Source organism: Schistocerca piceifrons, chromosome 2 (genome assembly GCF_021461385.2).
Source record: "Schistocerca piceifrons isolate TAMUIC-IGC-003096 chromosome 2, iqSchPice1.1, whole genome shotgun sequence".
Taxonomy (NCBI): Eukaryota; Metazoa; Arthropoda; class Insecta; order Orthoptera; family Acrididae; genus Schistocerca; species Schistocerca piceifrons.
This window is the reverse complement of record NC_060139.1, coordinates 1,115,619,526-1,115,638,932: the sequence shown is the minus strand read 5'-3', so window position 1 is coordinate 1,115,638,932 and position 19,407 is coordinate 1,115,619,526. Positions and strand designations below refer to the sequence as shown.

Below are 19,407 nucleotides of genomic sequence, written 5' to 3'. Positions count from 1 at the left end.
CCAGTGCCATTTTGGTATCATCCAAGAATTTTTTCTCCAGGTGAAATTAGTAGTCCAATTTTCCTAGCTTGCTCCCTTAATATTTCAAATTGCTTTAGCACATCAGTGATGTTTTTGTCAATTAGTATTATGTCATCGGTATAGGTTACACAATATAATTCTATCTTTAAGTTTACGTTCTAGTCAGTGTAATAGTGCACCTGCTCTTCTCCATTATCTTACAATTTTCTTAGGGGCATAGTTGAATAGCAATGTGATATGCCATCCCATTTTCATATTCTTATGTCTGTCTTAAATTACACTGCTTGAAAAAAAGTGAGACACTCAGAAGGTAGGGAGAAAACAAATTGAAACATAGCGAATTTAGAGCGTATGTGATGTTATTTCAGTGATAACAAAACAGAGTCAAATTTATACAGAACTTATCCGTTTGAGCCCACTTAACAATACAGCAATGCACCCTGTCTCGCCTGGACAGTGCGGGAGGATGTCGTAAAGCTGCTGCATACCCTCCTGAGAAAGGTGATCCACAACTGTTGTAACTGGACATTGCAATCATGGATACAGGCAGTGGGATGGAGTTGACGCCATGTTGGTCCCATAATGTTCTATCGGGGACAGATATGGGGATTTTGCTGGCCACAGGAGTATATCAACATCATGCAGACAATTTAAAGAGACACATACTACATGTGGACAAGCACTGGCCTGTTGAAAAATAGCACCACAATACTATTACACACTGCTGTACCATCAGAGTTCCCTCGGCCATTACAAGCCGTGACCTGAAGTCATACCCAATGGCTCCCCACACCATGGAACTGCTTTGTGACCCCCCCCCCCCCCCCCAAATGTGGAAGAATGGGACCTCTCCCCATCTCCCCGGGTCACTGTCAAACTTCTCCACGATAGTCATTTGGAGCAGTGCAGGACTGGGACTCATTAGTGAACATAATGTGACGCCATTCATTAGCAGTCCGTACTTCTTGATCATGGCACCACTTCACATGCAGTCATTTGCTTGGGTGTTAATGGCAGCCTATGCGCAGGACGGCAATTCCACAGTCTAGCTGCTCCTAGCTGTATGACACAGCATGTTGCAAGGAGTCTATTACAGTGAACTCCTGTTTATCCTAAATGATCGGGACGGTGGCCGGTTCTGATAACGAAAATTTCAGATAAATCAAAGTCCCCCTGTTTTCACATGTGAACACTCCAAATTGCATCAATATTGCGAAATACGATCGTAAAACGTGCGTAGGGTATGTAAAACGTTACTGATATGGTTGCAAATAACCCTGCACTTTTTTACAGAAAAAATTGTGTTGACATGTTAAAAAGGCACCAAACTATGATTGAAAACTCAAAGTTCTTAAATGCTGTATAACAAAGCTCGTTTATTTTGCATTCTTACAGAAAAAAATCTCCCTTATTTGGCAGCAGGAAAAAACAGGAGTTTTAATTTTATTACCTACTCTTTTGAATAAAAAATAAACTACTGAACAAAATTATGAAACAAATCTAGAGATTACTCAAAGGAACAAAAAGTCTGTCTAGAGGAACTTTCAAAAAAATTAAAAAAAAAAAAAAACTTTTTAAGTTATGGACATAGAAGTTCTAGGATGCTTCATTAGAGTTTATTTTTTGGTAACGAAGTCACAAATGTCTTTTTTTTGTTTTTTTGCTTGAGAAACTATTGCTGCAACAATACAACTCCAACGTTGAAATCAAACTATTTCAGGATAAATCGTCTCCTCCTGTTGGCTGATGTACTCCAGGGCAGTTTGGATCACTTCGTAACAGAATATGTGAGGAATATTTTTCTCTGATTCATCGTCAGAAACATAGTCTTCTGACACTTTATGATCGGTCACAATTTGGACGATTTCATCCTCAGGCACATGAAAAAATGCCATTTTCCATCCACTCTTCAATGTCTTCGAAGTGTGTGTCTTTACAACCAGCTTCTCCAGTAAATTTACCAAATTTATGTCAGCTTGAGTTTCGGTGTTGCCTCCTCCTTCCCACCACTTTGGTTGCCTTACGATCTAAGAGTTTTTTCCAAGACCCAACAAGAGGAAGTGGAGGAATTAGACTCCAAGCTTCAGCAATCAATGAATGACACTTAAAACATCGATTTTTTAAGAGCTTCCACAAAATCATCTGCAGCATCAATCACCTAGCATCTTGCATCTGTAATGTTTTTCCATCGCCTCAAGAATACCTTGGTCCATCGGTTGACATAGAGATGTGACATTTTGTGGGAGAAATACAACTTTGATATCCCCATCTTGCAGATCACCTGGGTGATAAGGAGCATTGTCCACAAGAAGTAGCGCTTTTCGAGGAAGTCCATTTCCTTCCATGTAATTTACTACAGCTGGAACAAACTCTGCCTGGAACCACTCTCTGAAGATGGCACTGTTCATACATGCCTTAAGACTGATTCGTGTACCTCAGTGGCAAACTGGTTGGTTGGTGTCTAAATGCTCTTGGTGTTTTGGATTTGCCAATTAAAGTAAGACACAGTTTATGATTGCCAGTGGCATTACTGCAAGCGAGGACAGTAAATCTTTCTTTGATATTTTTGTATCCGGAAGCCATTTCTTCTTCTTTAGAGGCAAGGGTTTTCGTTGGCAGCATTTTGTAATTCAACCCAGTTTCATCACATTTGTAAAGTTGATTGCCAGTATAACCTCCTTTGTCAATGATTGTGTGCAGTTTCTTCTTAAAATCAGCGTAGCAGCTTCATCCCAAGATAATGATTTGGCACTGATGGCAATTTCATGAATGCCATGCTGCTTCTTGAAACGATCCTGCCGGCCATTACTTCCGAGGAATTCTTGCTTCTTTCCTTCAATCAGCTCATCAGCTCATTTTGACAAAGTAGAGGACCTGAAACTGACACACCTTTGGCTCTTATTTATTCGTGCCACAAAAATAATGCCTCTTCTAACTGAGGATGTGCACCTTTTCTCATTGTTTTTCAAGATTTCACTGCGCTGCCCAGTGCTTGGATGGAACAAAATTTTTCAATTCCTGATCGATTTGTCTTCCGATTAGTAATTGTACTCCTACTCTGCAGCAACTTTTGTGGGTGGCTCACCAGCTTTGATGTACTGACAACAAGTGGAAAGTGTTAGGCGGCGCACTCTAATTGTCAGTTTCGACAGGACTACGTTGCGCTGCATAGAACAATACTGTATGTACTGTACTTACAAGGAGTTCCAATAGATGTCAGTGGCATGAAACCATGCAATACGAATAAGAAACACACTAGTGCTTCAACCAACACACGCACGAATTGACAATACTTGGACTTTTGACACGCACCAGTGCACTGATTAGCACTAGATTGCCAAAAAACACCAGCAAATGCTTGGCTCCAGGTGCATGCAAATTGAAACTTGTCAAGTGTCAATCTAGCTAGCCAAAAGTGTAGCTGCACGAGAGTTTACTGTACTTGTTCTCAGATGGCAGTCACAGACGTGAACAGGTTACAATGTACTCAGTACACTACACAGTGATGCTCCCTTGTAGTGGTCTGATGTAGTCAACTGGAACATTGATTTTGAGTATGCCCTTACTTTCCAACATCAGGCCACTATCAGATCCAAATACTCCAAAAATACAGATGTTGCAAGGTTTAACCAGGCGACCAAATGGACATCCACAATGAGGTTTCTTTCAAACTCTCATCAGATAGTGCTGTCTCACACCAATATGCAGCACCTTCATATCCTCCAGAGTGATGATTCAACATCTGACGCTATTCGCATCCCTTATATACCACATGATGCTTGCTAAACAGCAATAAAAACAAAGAACACTAATGAATAATGAAGGAAAAGACAGACTGTTACTTACCATAAAGAAGATACCTTAGGCTGCAGATGGGCAGAATTAAAAGACACTTACATAAAGCTTTCAGCCACAGCCTTCACCAGTAAGTAGTAATCTGTCTTTTCCAACATTGTTGATATTCCTACTGGAGTTTCCATTGTTTCAAGGACACTGATGCTTTTCTGTGAGTGTTTCCTTTATGATGTTTTCTGCATTTTAGCTTCTCTTTTAAAAAGAAAAAAAAAGAAAAAAAAAAGATTTGTTGCTGGAAAACTTCTGAAGTCCAATAAAGGAGTTACAACAGCCATATATGGTTATCTGGTGGACCTTGCAGAACCAAATTCTAGGGCTGAAATGTATTGTTGACCAATGGGCATTAATCAGACTGAATACTAAATAAAAAATTAAATCCAATTTTACACAAAAACACAGGTTCTATCACTGTTGTTTTTCGTTCTATTTTGCTCTTATGTTTGCTATGACTTGTTAAGCAGAAATTTTCTTTCTATCTATAGAGTTACATTTGCTGTAATGTATCTTACCTGCATGTTGTTACTTCTTTCTTCTCACTGCTGCCCCAATCATGGCAAGCAACAGTTAAAACACCCGTTAAACAGTACCAGGCAATTACCACACAGTGAAATATTGGTACACTAAAAAGGAAGAAAAACTTTGCAGAAATCTTCAACAGTAATCTTGTAGTCTGTAGTAGGCAACAGCAGGATAACAAACCCACTGGACAAGAATGGGAAAGTCATGATAGAAGTTACTTTTATTTTTATAAATAAACAGGTATCTTACACAAATGCTCAAGAGTATACATAGGATCTTGGGCTGAAGAGGTGGAGCAGAAACTGACATTAGTTTTGTTGAAGAGGGAGTAGTGGAACACAGCACAATTTCTTGCAAAATGAAGCCGAATTTATTGATAAACTGTTAATTAATTGCCAACCTCACTAATGTGACCATTTTACAACAGCTACTTACTGCTTGGAGTATATGTGAATTTTCAGGCTTGCCTGATAGATCTGTTGCAAAAACACTTTGGGTTCCCCACCAGATAACATTATGCAAGTCCCTCCCTCAATATTTCAGTGACACAACATTTTGGCATCTTCAGGTGGTGGTGATTTCCACCATCACTGCTGCAAGATGCAACTGGCAATTTCCACGTGACAGCTTTGAAATTTATCATGTGGATGACTATGACCATCATATTTAGAATTCAGAGGATTTCATAGAATACCTGAAGATGCTTAAACTAGAACTTTCAGATCTTTTAGTTAGCTCAAATGTTATATCATTACTTACAAAAGTGCCCCTGCAGCCCTCATTAGAGATTATTAGCAGCAAGTTTGAGAAAGAAATTGTGGTGCTGTTTAAACATGTGCATACCTCATCCTATTTCTTATGTAACACCAACTACTTTGATCAAGTGGACAGTGTTCCCATGGGAGACCCTCTATTTCCCTTAGTAAATATCCAACATTCCTCCTTCTGGCAGAATGCTGAAGAGACATTTGTGGTGTGGCCCACATAATACAGACGCTACCTATGTTCCTGCAGCATTTGCACTCGCTCCATCTGAATATTCAGTTCACTGTGGAAGTACAATAAGATAGCAGCTTACCATTCCTGGATGTCACGGTTAGAAGAAAAGCTGACAGAACACTGGGGCATAGTCTCTACTGCAAACTGATATACGCAGAGTTATATTTGCGGTCCAAAAGTTGCCATCACCCTGCACAATGTGGTAGTGTCTTACACCCCCTGGCACATAGAGCACACGTGATCTCAGATACCGACAGTCTGCCTGGTGAACTGTAACACCTAAGAACAGTGTTCCAGCAGAATGTTTATTCTTGTAAACAGATTTGCAATGTGTTCTGAGCAAAGCAAGTTCAGTGTAGGGATGTAAATGAAGATACTTAGACAAGCACTGCAAATGGCTTTCTTGCCATATTTCAGTGGCATGTTTTCAAAAATAGAAAGAATCGCTAAGAGAAACAGAATCAAGTGTGTTTTTCGTCTACCAGCAAAACTAAGGAATTGTTTGGGTTCAGTTAAAGACAATCTTGACCTTAGAAAACACAGATCATATATAAGATCTGATGCCATTATGGGAAATCTTATATAGGGCAGGCACCTCACATTGTGCAAGAACACTGTGTTCAACAGCGCTGACAAAAATGCCACCCAGTAAATTAGTGGTAGCAGAGCACTGCCTGAATACAGGGCACCACACGTTTCCCAAGAGGACTGAAATTTTATCCTCAGCATCATCACTCTAGGATTGTGTTTTTAAGAATGAGGCATGTATCCATACGGTGGGCAATCTTACCAACAGGAATATGGAATTTTGACTAAGCACTGCCCAGAATCCAGCACTGACTGCCATGAAACTAAAACAGTAGAAACCAGATCCTCCAATGTATGACCTGATGCAGCACCTTGCAGAGAGTTAATTCAGCTTTTAACCACACGAGTGTCCAGAAGTGCAGTCATTGCCCACAACACATAAGCAGAAGGCTACTATGAATGGCATTTCCATCCAACTGGGAGTGCCTGTCCACACATTCGTACTCCTGCTTCTAGCCTGACAAATTTGAATTCTGCTGTGCGAATATCACCAGTCACATCTTGCAGCAGTGATGACAGGACCCACCACTACCTGAAGATGACGAACAGTTGTGTTGGTGAAATCTTGTGAGGCTTGCACAAAGTTATTCAGTGGCAAATCTGAGAAGGTTTGTATACATTATTTTTCTGTGATGCAGGTAATGTGCAGCAAAATGTGATAACTTTCTGCATTTGCCTTTTTATACATTTCAAAATACCCCAAAAATTGGTGATAAACACTGAACATATGACGTAACCAGATGACATACCCCACAGCATGTGCAGCAGTTGGGGCTGAGTGTAAAGGAATGATTCAGCAGTGCAATACTTTCATTTGAGCAAACAGAGCAAATTTCGAAAACATTTTGTAAATATGATCTGTTGTAAATGTAGATGTTACAAAATTATTGTCCCTGCTGTAATCAAGCAAAAGCAGTTCTGATTTTGTGTTCTTTGCTTCTGTCCCTTCTCTTTTTGTTTACAGACATTAGTTAGTAAAGAAAACATAGGTCATTTAATGGCAATGATGCTATTCTGAAGTTTATACTCATCTACTTGTTATGCAATATGGTAGGTTTTCATTGTACTGTACTTTGCAAGAAATCAAGGAAACTGCAAGACCGGTAAATAAAATAATAAACTTCAATATAAATACATAATTGTTTAACACAATGAAAAAATACTGCCTGCCAGATGCAAGACTCAAATCCTGAACACCATCACTAAAGTCGCACACATGTGTCCGTAGCCACAATGATATGAATACTTGACTTGTGTTGGGATGATCAAGTGTGACAGGCCGAGAGGCTCAACCACTGCAAGCATGGCAAGGTACATCATCTGGTGACATTTGTCATTCGCTTTTGACACATTTCCCAACATTTGTATCGTATCCAACATTTGTGATCCCATGTGTCTTGTATTAAATTACTTGTCTCAGGGTCATATACAGTGCTTTGGAGGCTTTTAAATGATAATACGCATCACCCTGTCTGTGTGTGTGTGTGTGTGTGTGTGTGTGTGTGTGTGTGTGTGTGTGTGTGTGTGTGTGTGTGTTTATATATATGAAACAAATGCTAACAAAGAGATAGAGGGCCTGGCCGGTACTTACCTCAGCTCAGTACAGCCAATAGATACACAAAACAGAACAGAAAATTGACGTATCCTAGCTTTCGGAACTTCGTTCCTTCATCAGGAAGGAGAGAGGGGAAAAAGGGGAAGAAGGGAAAGTGGATTCAGTTATTCACAACCCAGGTTATGAAGCAACAGGGGAAAGGTAAACAGGAAGGGTAGCAAAGATGGAGGCATGGATGTCAGAGGGAAGCCAAGGTGGCTGTAATTACTGTGCCAGCTTCAAACCAAGGAGGATGAATACAGAAGTAAAGAGGCACATAGTATAAAGATAAACGCAACTGTGTAGGATGAAAAGATGCGTGAATGGCTAAAGAGGAAAGGGAAAGAGGAGAAGACTAAAGAGTAAATGGGAGTGAGGTTGGTTAACATATGTTCAGTCCAGGGGGATGGCGGGATGAAAGGATGTGTTGGAGTGCAAGTTCCCATCTCCGCAGTTCCGAGGTACTGGTGTTGGGTGGGAGAAGCCAAATGGCACATATGGTGTAGCAGGTTCCTAGGTCCCTAGAATTATGCTGGAGGGCATGCTCCGCTACTGGGTATTGGACATCTCCTAGGCGGACAGTTCGTCTGTGCCCATTCACGCACTCAGCCAGTTTAGTTGTCGTCATACCAAAGTAAAAGGCTGTGCAGTGCAGGCATGTCAGCTGATAAATGATGTGTTGTCTCACATGTGGCCCTGCCTTGAGTTGTGTATGTTATACCAGTAGTGGGGCAGGAGTATTTGGTTGTGGGGGGATGCATGGGGCAGGTTTTGCATCGGGGTCGGTTATAGGGGTAGGAACCGCTGGGTAGAGAAGGTGGTCTGGGAATATTGTAGGGTTTGACAAGGATGTTACGGAGGTTAGGGGGTCAGCAAAAGGCAACTCTGGGTGGTGTGGGGAGAATATTGTCAAGGGATGATCTCACTTCAGGGCTTGACTTGAAAAATTCATATCCGTGGCAGAGTAATTAGTTGACGTATTCGAGGCCAGGATAATATTGGGTGAAAAGGGGGATGCTTCTGTGTGGTCTGGGGGTAGTAACATTGTTGTTGGGTGGGGAGGAATGTATTGCTTGGGAGATCTGTTTGTGGACAAGGTCTGCAGGATAGTTGTGGGAGAGGAATGCACTGATATATAATATAATACAGGGAAACATTCCAAATGGGAAAAATATATCTAAAAACAAAGATGATGTAACTTACCAAATGAAACCGTTGGTATGTTGATAGACACACAAACAAACACACACACAAAATTCAAGCTTTCGCAACCCACAGTTGCTTCATCAGGAAAGAGGGAAGGAGAGGGAAAGACGAAAGGATGTGGCTTTTAAGGGAGAGGGTAAGGAGTCATTCCAACCCCGGGAGTGGAAAGACTTACCTTAGGGGGGAAAAAGGACAGGTATACACTCACGCGTGCACACACACACACACACACACACACACACACACACACACACACACACACACACACATATATATTCATCCGCACATATACAGACACAAGCAGGGTATATGTGCGGATGGATATGTGTGTGTGTGTGTGTGTGTGTGTGTGTGTGTGTGTGTGTGTGTGTGTGTGGCATACTGATCTGAACTATGCAGCCTTCAAATGGAAGTTTTTTGATCACTCCTTATTTTGCACCCTGCCACCTTGGCAATATGTACCGCAAATCATCAGACAGACGACCTTCCTGCATGCTTCGAGCATCCCCTGGTGCTGTTCCGAACCAATGCTAATCTTTGTAACTGTGACGAGCAGTGTGCAGATTGCATGTTTGTATCCCACAAAGAGGTGACAGTTCCCAGTGGCATGAATGGTTACTGTTTATTGACTGTCACTGAGTTGGTGAGTCATTTGCTACATTGTGGCCCACCTGTTCACTGCTAAAGCCATGCTAGTCAGTGGTAACCCCTGTCAATGATATCCTGTTGCCCATAGCAGTTCACTCTGCTGATTGTGGTAGTATTTTCCTTGAATAAATCTGCTCACAGTACACCTTTGACACTGTGGTACAAGAAAGCCCAATGACTACACACCCTTATAGAATATGTGTCTTGACCCATGGGTACCCACGATGTGGCAGTGATAAAATCACCCTGTGATCAACTGTCACACTGCAGCTGTAAGCTGCACCTCCTTTTTCAGAATACTCAGGTTTATTAATTTGAAGTAAATCAGATCTTTTGAAGGAAGATTTAACAAAAAGAGCACATCCAGGAAAGGATGAAAGCATGTCTAATTAACTGGAACACAAAATTAATAATTAGTGGTGACAAAGATCCTCTGCAATAAAAAATAATGTCCACTTACTTCATGTATTAGTCTCCAAGTGACAGAATATATGTAACGGTGTCCTTCTTATTTACACTGATTAAACAATGTAAATTCCAGGTAGGAATATCAACAGTGCAGGGAAAGATAGATCACTATTTACCGTAAAGAAAATAAAGTTGCACACAGGCACAACACACAAGCAAGCACATTGCGTGCGCACGCACGCACGCACGCACACACAGAGAAAAAAAAACTGCCAAGTCCAGCAGCTAGGGGCAAGCTGCTGGAGTTGGCAGTCATATGTGTGTGACATGTGCTTGCCTGTGTGTATGAATGTGTGTGTTTCTCTGTATCTCTTTTGCTGATGAAGGCTGTGGCCGAAAGCTTTGTGTAAGTGCCTTTTTAATTGTGCCTGTCTACAATGTAACATGTCTCCTTTACAGTAAGCAGCAATCTATGTTTTCCTATATTTTTCATTTACACAGATGTAATTAACAAATCAGAGTCTATTTATTCCAGAGAAGTGACAGTTTGTTCATGACAGTTCAGCACAAATCTGATTTTTTATTTACAGCAAGGCTACCTATAAATTATTCTGTGTGCCAGTGTTCATGCTGACTATAGGGATTCACACTGATCATGTGTAATTTGACATCTGGTCCTGTAAACTTACTTCTGCTCAACGTGAAAAATTCTCCAATCCACGTTTTGTAATTAACCTTAACATATCAAATAATGCACCCTTCAATATAACTGCTTATTGTCCACTTCCCATCACTCTATTCCCACTGTCAACCCAGCTGACCTCTACTTCTAATCCAAAAACCATGGTTGACTCAATGTTTGCTATTGCAAGCTATTGCTATTGCAACACAAAAGTGCCAGAGGCACCAGTAATGATATATAATTAAAAATACTAGAAAGTAAGGCTCACCGGTTAGTTCATGCTAAGACAAACACTACAAGTGTCTAAGACACTGCGCTCTCACACAAGTACGAGGTCTGAATACATTCCAGTTACGATACACCAAACTATTTCATTCACGGTGGCAATATACATACTCTCTCCCCAATAAACAGAATAGTTATAACTCAATTGTTCACAAGTGTATATTATGACTCTTGCCACAGCTATGCAGTCAGTATGCCACAGGCGTGCCATAGAAAGGGATCAGGTTCAATTCCTTGTAGAGCCGGGAAATTCTGCTCGGTGGACAGACTGGAATAGGGTACACTCTGCTTGTAGTTACAGCTGAGGAGCTACTCAAGTGAGAAGTAGTGTCTTCAACTTCTGGAAGTTGATAACAGCCTGGAGAGTTGTATACTGACCCCCTAACTCTCCATAGATATATAGTAGAGGACATCTCTCGAAGAGCATTGCGTGGTCTTCTGGGCCCAATGCAGAGTTCCTTTATCAATGTATATTGTATATCACCACTTGTACACACTCATCAGCACAGTACCATATTGTCTCTTCACGTGGCAAATTTTTATTCCCTTATTTCCAGATAAACATTTTTCCTCTTCTTCTTCCTTTTTTTTTTTTTTTTTTTTTTTTTTTTTAACTATCATTACTTGTACCACACATATTCCACACAGTTTTTGCTCACTCCTTCAATGATACTGCCCATCCTTCTCTAGTGTGCGAGTTGTCCCTGCTTTCCTGCGTGTTTGTTGGTTTAAACACCCTTGTTTCAGAAGAGAGTGACAGCTTAGATACAGTCTTGTCAACATTTTGTATTTTTATTTAGCAATTATTGTTTGAGCCTTATAGGCGAATGTCACAAGATATTGTCAACCACTGCATTCACTAGATTGGAATGGGGTTCATGGTAACTTATCAATTCATTTTTTAAGTTGCTGTTATCTTTTTCATCCTATCTTGGACTAGCTTTTCCATATTCCCACTCTATTTTACGTAGTCAAACAGTTATCTGCCCTTGCAAACTTGCTCCTTTACTACCAAGTTAACTAATACTGGGCAGCCTAACAGAAGTTCCAATATCCAGTCTTTCACCACAATTCACCTACACACACTTTTCACTCACTGATTTTCTTTTTTCAATGTCATAAATATTTTGCTTTCACAGACTGCTCTGCTTTGAACATAAAATTGTAGGAACATCTGCCTCACATGTCAGTTTTTTTTTTTATTTATTAAAGAATATGTTCCTTGCTTATTCCTATCTGCTTCTGATACATTTCCATTCTCACTTTTATTTTGTTTTGATCCATTTCTTTTTTCTTTGATAGACAAGTCAAACAACAATGGCAATATGTTGCAGCCCCTTTGTTTCACCCTACTTACTACGAACTTACTTTTCTTAGCTTCCAATTTCATTAGTCATTTGGTTTCTAAGATACTTAAATTAATTGTTTGACCCTGTATTTTTATATCTTATTTTACCTTCGGTTGATAAAGGATTTCTGTTATGCTCACAAAGAGAGAGCTGATTCTTCCCACCCCCTACCCCCCTTACCTTGTCCTGAAACAAACTTATCGCCAAGTATCTTGCAGTTTTTTTTCCTATTATTAATCTCTTAGTCTAGTCATCAATTTAAAAGTGTCAGTTGTTGGTCCCATTGTCTAATAATTTGTACATTTATACACATGAAGTTCCAATTTTTATTTGGAACATATAGACTCTGATAATCATGAATCACAGTTCAAATGGCTCTGGGCACTATGGGACTTAACATCTGAGCCAAGGCAGGATTCAAACCTGCGACCATAGCAGTCGCGCGGTTCTGGACTGAAGTGCCTAGAACCGCTCGGCAACGGTGGCTGGCAAATCATAGTTACCATCACATGGACAGAAATACTGTGTTAACTTTATTACAAACAAGGGACATAGCTAAAAATGTCTTTACATAATTTCCAGTCCTGATTACTTTCCTTTAATTTAATCTCACAAATAGGTTAGTGTAACATGATGTTGACAGAGGCAAATTATATATACTCACAAATTATTTAGCTAGAGGTATCTGGTTTGTATGTCTGGGAGGGAGGAGGGTGCAAGCTGAAAACTTCAAGAAAAGATTACTCATTTCATACCTGCTGGATTTAACTGCAGTTTATCTCTTCCATATACCAACCATATACCTAATGTGCATGGCAAACAGTTTAAAAGTATTATTCTATACTCAGCATTTGGAACTATCAGTTCCTTCATGAGATAGGAAAGAGGGATAAGTTCCTGAAGGTCTGAAAGGTCACTCGGACTCCACGACTAATGTGAGGACAAGAGGAACGAATGTGTCTATAAGAAGTTTTGGAATTTCACCTCTTGAACGTAAAATACTGATCAGTCTGTCAGTCTTCTAGTAATTTTATGGTTTCCTCACATGAAATTTCACTTGGACACGATTATTCTATGTTTCATCACTCACCTGAGAGATATCTCTGAATTCCCAAAGAGACACACCTCCAAATTGCCATCAGCTGTTATCCGTAAACGGTTACACGTGCCACAGAAGTGTTCACTCATTGAGGTAATAAATCCCACACATCCCTTGAAGCCCAGGACATGGTATGCCTGCAAAAAGAAATTGTAAGAAAATAGCTACTGCTGTTGTGAAAATACTATAAATGTGTTGCTCACCAAGTGGAGGAAGGAGAAAACGTGCATTAAGGGGAGTTTGAACGCCCTATCCTGACAATGTTAAATTTAGTGACTTAACTTCCCGTATTTCAGGAACAACTGTAGCCATTGACAAGAAACTTTTACAGCACATTAAACTATATGTTCTGAGTCTTACAATAATTGCATTTCTGCCACTGCTTTTGGAAATACAATTTTTTAATTACACAGTTAAAATTTTGTGTACTTTTTTGTATGTTATTCTAAATAATTTTATTTATACATAACATTATGTTTTTCTTTTAGTTAAGAAGACTCAGGATACGTATGTTATTACTCCCTGAAAATTTGAATTCGCTACTCGAAGTAGTTTCTGAGATTTAGGGAAAAATGCAAGAGAAAATGTAAATTTTCAGGAAGAGTTTTTAAAGTTTTAATAGACTGTAACTCAATATATGCTTAACATTTTATTTTTAGTCACTCAGAAGCACCCTGCACCATACTGTATATCATCTTCTTGATCTTTTTTAAGTTTTTTCTTGTTTTCTTCTTTCTGGACTCCGTAGTGGCCAACTGTGCTGCATACTTTGCTTTACCAATGCAAACCTTGTCCATCCATTCAAATTCTCTGATGCAGTTTGCTCCAGAATTAATTCCCATATGTTGTAGCACTTTCACGCTACCAATGTTGCCATCATTAAAAGCAATAACAGCATAACTGACCCCCACTTTAGTGTCTTCATTACGAGAAAAACATTTTTTGGTCTACATCTACATCTACATCCATACTCCTCAAGCCACCTGACGGTGTAGGGTACCTTGAGTACCTCTATTGGTTCTCCCTTCTATTCCAGTCTCGTATTGTTCGTGGAAAGAAGGATTGTCGGTATGCCTCTGTGCGGGCTCTAATCTCTCTCATTTTATCCTCATGGTCTCTTCGCGAGATATACGTAGGAGGGAGCAATATACTGCTTGACTCCTCGGTGAAGGTATGTTTTCGAAACTTCAACAAAAACCCATACCGAGCTACTGAGTGTCTCTCCTGCAGAGTCTTCCACTGGAGTTTACCTAACATCTCCGTAACACTTTCACGCTTACTAAATGATCCTATAATGAAGCATGCTGCTCTCTGTTGGATCTTCTCTATCTCTTCTATCAACCCTATCTGGTATGGATCCCACACTGCTGAGCAGTATTCAAACAGTGGGCGAACAAGTGTACTGTAACCTAATTCCTTTGTTTTCGGATTGCATTTCCTTAGGATTCTTCCAACGAATCTCAGTCTGGCATCTGATTTACCTACGATCAACTTTATATGATCATTCCATTTTAAATCACTCCTAATGCATACTCCCAGATAATTTATGGAATTAACTGCTTCCAATTGCTGACCTGCTATATTGTAGCTATATGATATGGGATCTTTCTTTCTATGTATTCGCAGCACATTACACTTGTCTACATTGAGATTCAATTGCCATTCCCTGCACCATGCATCAATTCGCTGCAGATCATCCTGCATTTCAGTACAATTTTCCATTGTTGCAACCTCTCGATATACCACAGCATCATCCGCAAAAAGTCTCAGTGAACTTCCGATGTCATTCACAAAGTCATTTATGTACGTTGTGAATAGCAACTGTCCTACGACACGCCCCTGCAGCACACCTGAAATCACTCTTACTTTGGAAGACTTCTCTCCATTGAGAATGACATGCTGCGTTCTGTTATCTAGAAACTCTTCAATCCAATCACATAATTGGTCTGATAGTCCATATGCTCTTACTTTGTTCATTAAACGATTGCGGGGAACTGTATCGAACGCCTTGCGGATGTCAAGAAACACAGCATCTATTTGGGAACCCGTGTCTATGGCCCTCTGAGTCTCGTGGACGAATAGCGCGAGCTGGGTTTCACACGATCGTCTTTTTCGAAACCCATGCTGATTCTTACAGAGTAGATTTCTAGTTTACAGAAAAGTCATAATACTCGAACATAATACATGTTCTAAAATTCTACAACTGATCGACGTTAGAGATATAGGTCTATAGTTCTGCACTTCTGTTCGACGTCCCTTCTTGAAAACGGGGATGACCTGTGCCCTTTTCCAATTCTTTGGAACGCTATGCTCTTGTAGAGACCTACAGTACACTGCTGCAAGAAGGGGGACAAGTTCCTTCGCATACTCTGTGTAAAACTGAACTGGTATCGCATAAGGTCCAGCGGCCTTTCCTCTTTTGAGTGATTTTTATTGTTTCTTTATCCCTCTGTCATCTATTTCAATATCTACCATTTTGTCATCTGTGTGACAATCTAGAGAAGGAACTACAGTGCAGTCTTCCACTGTGAAACAGCTTTGGAAAAAGACATTTAGTATTTCGGCCTTTAGTCCATCATCCTCTGTTTCAGTACCTTTTTGGTCACAGAGTGTCTGGACATTTTGTTTTGATCCACCTACCGCTTTGACATAAGAGCAAAATTTCTTAGGATTTTCTGCCAAGTCAGTACATAGAACTTTACTTTCGAATTCATTTAACGCCCCTCGCATGGCCCTCCTCACATTACATTTCGCTTCACGTAATTTTTGTTTGTCTGCAAGGTGTTGGCTATGTTTATGTTTGCTGTGAAGTTCCCTTTGCTTCCGCAGCAGTTTTCTAACTCGGTTGTTGTACCACGCTGGCTCTTTTCCATCTCTTACGATCTTGCTTGGCACATACTCATCTAATGCATATTGTACGATGGTTTTGAACTTTGTCCACTGATCCTCAACACTATCTGTACTTAAAACAAAACTTTTGTGTTGAGCCGTCAGGTACTCTGAAATCTGATTTTTGTCACTTTTGCTAACCAGAAAAATCTTCGTACCTTTTTTAATATTTCTATTTACGGCTGAAATCATTGATGCAGTAACCACTTTATGATCGCTGATTCCCTGTTCTGCGTTAACTGTTTCAAATAGTTCAGGTCTGTTTGTCACTAGAAGGTCTAATATGTTATCGCCACGAGTCGGTTCTCTGTTTAACTGCTCAAGGTAGTTTTCAGATAAAGCTCTTAAAAAATTTCACTGGATTCTTTGCCCCTGCCATCCGTTATGAAAGTTTGAGTCTCCCAGTCTATATCCGGCAAATTAAAATCTCCACCCAGAACTATAACATGGTGGGCAAATCTACTCGAAATATTTTCCAAATTATCCTTCAGGTGCTCAGCCACAACAGCTGCTGAGCCAGGGGGCCTATAGAGACATCCAATTACCATGTCTGAGCCTGCTTTAACCGTGACCTTCACCCAAATTATTTCACATTTCGGATCTCCGTCAATTTCTTTTGATACTATTGCACTTCTTATCGCTTTAAACATGCCTCCCCCTTCACTGTCCAGCCTGTCTCTGCGGTATACATTCCAATCTGAGTTTAGAATTTATTAATGTTTACATCTGGTTTCAGACAACTTTCTGTCCCTAGTACTATGTGGGCATTGTGACCGTTTATTAATCAGAGCAGTTCTGGGACCTTTCTATAGATGCTCCTGCAGTTTACTATTAGCACATTAATATTGTTATTCCCTGTTGCATTTTGTCTACTTCTACCTTGCCGCATCTCAGGAGGTGTCTTGTCGGGCCTAGGGAGGGAATTCTCTAACCTAAAAAACCCACATGTGCACTCCACACATACTCCGCTACCCTTGTAGCCGCTTCCTGCATGTAGTGCACGCGTGACCTATTCAGGGGGACCCTACTTTTCTCCACCCGATAGCGGAGGTCGAGAAATTTGCACCCCAAATCTCCGCAGAATCGTCTGAGCCCCTGGTTTAAGCCTTCCACTCAGCTCCAAACCAGAGGACCACTATCGGTTCTGGGAACGATACTACAAATAGTTAGCTCAGATTCCACCCCGCGAGGCTTTCCGCCTTCACCAACTCCGCTAACCGCCTGTACGAACTGAGGATGACCTCTGAACCCAGACGGCAGGAGTCATTGGTGCCGACATGAGCAACAATTTGCAGTCGGGTGCACCCAGTGCTCTCTATCACTGCCAGCACGGCCTCCTCCACATCTCGGATGAGACCCCTGGCAAGCAGACAGAGTGAACACTGACCTTCTTCCCCGACCTTTCTGCTATTTCCCTAAGGGGCTCCATCACCCGCCTAACATTGGAGCTCCCAATAACTAATAAACCCCTCCCCCCATGTGCCTGCTCGGACCTTGCTGAAGGAGTGGCCACATGTCCACTCACAGGCAGAATGGGCGATGCCACACGGCCAGCCTCCACACTGACCCTCCGCCTCGTGCGCCGCGAATGCCGCTGAACCCACCACTCCCCTTGGGAAGAGGGTGGCCCAACCGCACCCGGTACCCACAAAGATGTGTCGACAGAAGGGTCAGCAAGTGAAGCATGTAACACCTGGGGTGTACCATGCAACGCACCAGACTCCCCACTGCCGCTACACTCCAAGGCAACAGCCTGAAGACGGCTAACCGTGACCATCAACACGTTCAGCTGTTCGCGAACAGTGGCCAGCTCCTCCTGTGTCCGTACACAGCAGTCACACATCCTATCCATACTAAGAAATCAATTTACTGTAGAGAGTTAATCAACTTATAACTGGACTGCTAATTCACTAAAGGCGGCTGATAGTTGACTAAACTGTGGTTACTAGACACTTCCTGTAGAAAACAATGAAAATAGCACTACCTGTCTCTGGACTGTATTGAAAACAAACACTAGCACTACTGGCACTATGGCTGACTAAACGGACTCTCTCTGACTGTATTCAAAACAAACACAAAATCTATGGAACACTATTACTAGCACTCGACAATTAAAGCTTCCTAAAAGCAAAAACACACAGAAGAAGAAGTGACAAGTAAGAAAAATAGAGTTAAAACTTAAACTAGCGTAGCTCACTGCACAGCAGATGTGACGCAGACGGCAGTTACGATGACACTGACACTATAAGATTATTGAACGACTCATTGGGATTTTGAGTCTGACAATGCAGACACTTCTTCAATAATTCAGGATTGCCAGGTCTCTGTAAACAGGTTTTATGATATCCACAACTGCTGCTGGGATAGAATGTTTATGGCTGTATGACCTGTTTGAGTACTGGGCATTGCGGTAATTGCACCATGAACCAGATCCAGGAGGGCAAAGATGGTGTACTGGTTTATCATCAGCTGACAGTCTCTGGAAGAAGGTAGCCCATACTGCCTGCTTCATTTTCAACAAATCCTCAGTATTATTTCTAATGGCAATCTCATAATACTGTTGTAGTTCATCAATCATTTTGTCTGTCAGCCTGCTTCTTATGGTCTTACCACCTGAAAGTTTCTTGTCTCTCAAACTTTGTTTCAACTTCCTCAATCTGGTACCCATCCTCTTCTGGACATGACCAACACATTCCATTTCTGTGATAAGCTTCTCACCATAAGGATGAGTGGCTACTACACTGTTATATGCATTTGAGTCTGCCTAACCTAAGAACTTAGTGTAACACACTCGCCTTTAGTTTACAGATCGATTATAAATTTCAACAGCTGCACAGGCCTCCGTACGACTAGTTGTCCTTCATAATTTCTGTCACAGATATGCCCTTCTTCATTCCCTGATTTATACTTATAACAATGTTTGGTTAAAATCTGGAAATCTATTAGCTTTCCAGTATCCACACTGGTCACTGTAGCAACAGAATTCTTAGAACTGCAGCTGCGCTTCTACCAAGTGCCCCAAAAGCTACTGATATGTCAATCATACCATCGTTTATTTCAGCAGCTTCATTTGCAGCACCCTTAATTGACTCACATGCAGCAGATTTCACAGCAGCTCCAATAAATCCTGCATACTTGTCCATTTTACAAAGTGGGCGTGGCATATACATCATGACACACATTGTTTCTGCTGCAGTGTGTCCTTTGCCAATAGCTCTCAATCCATAAAACCACCTAACATTTATTTCAAAATAATTATCTTTAC

The 19,407-nt window shown here is 40.9% G+C and overlaps 1 pseudogene; it reads right to left on the bottom strand.

Annotated features, from left to right (window-relative positions):
- LOC124776174 overlaps positions 1 to 19,407 on the bottom strand; it is a 50,533-nt pseudogene that overhangs the window by 16,176 nt on the left and 14,950 nt on the right.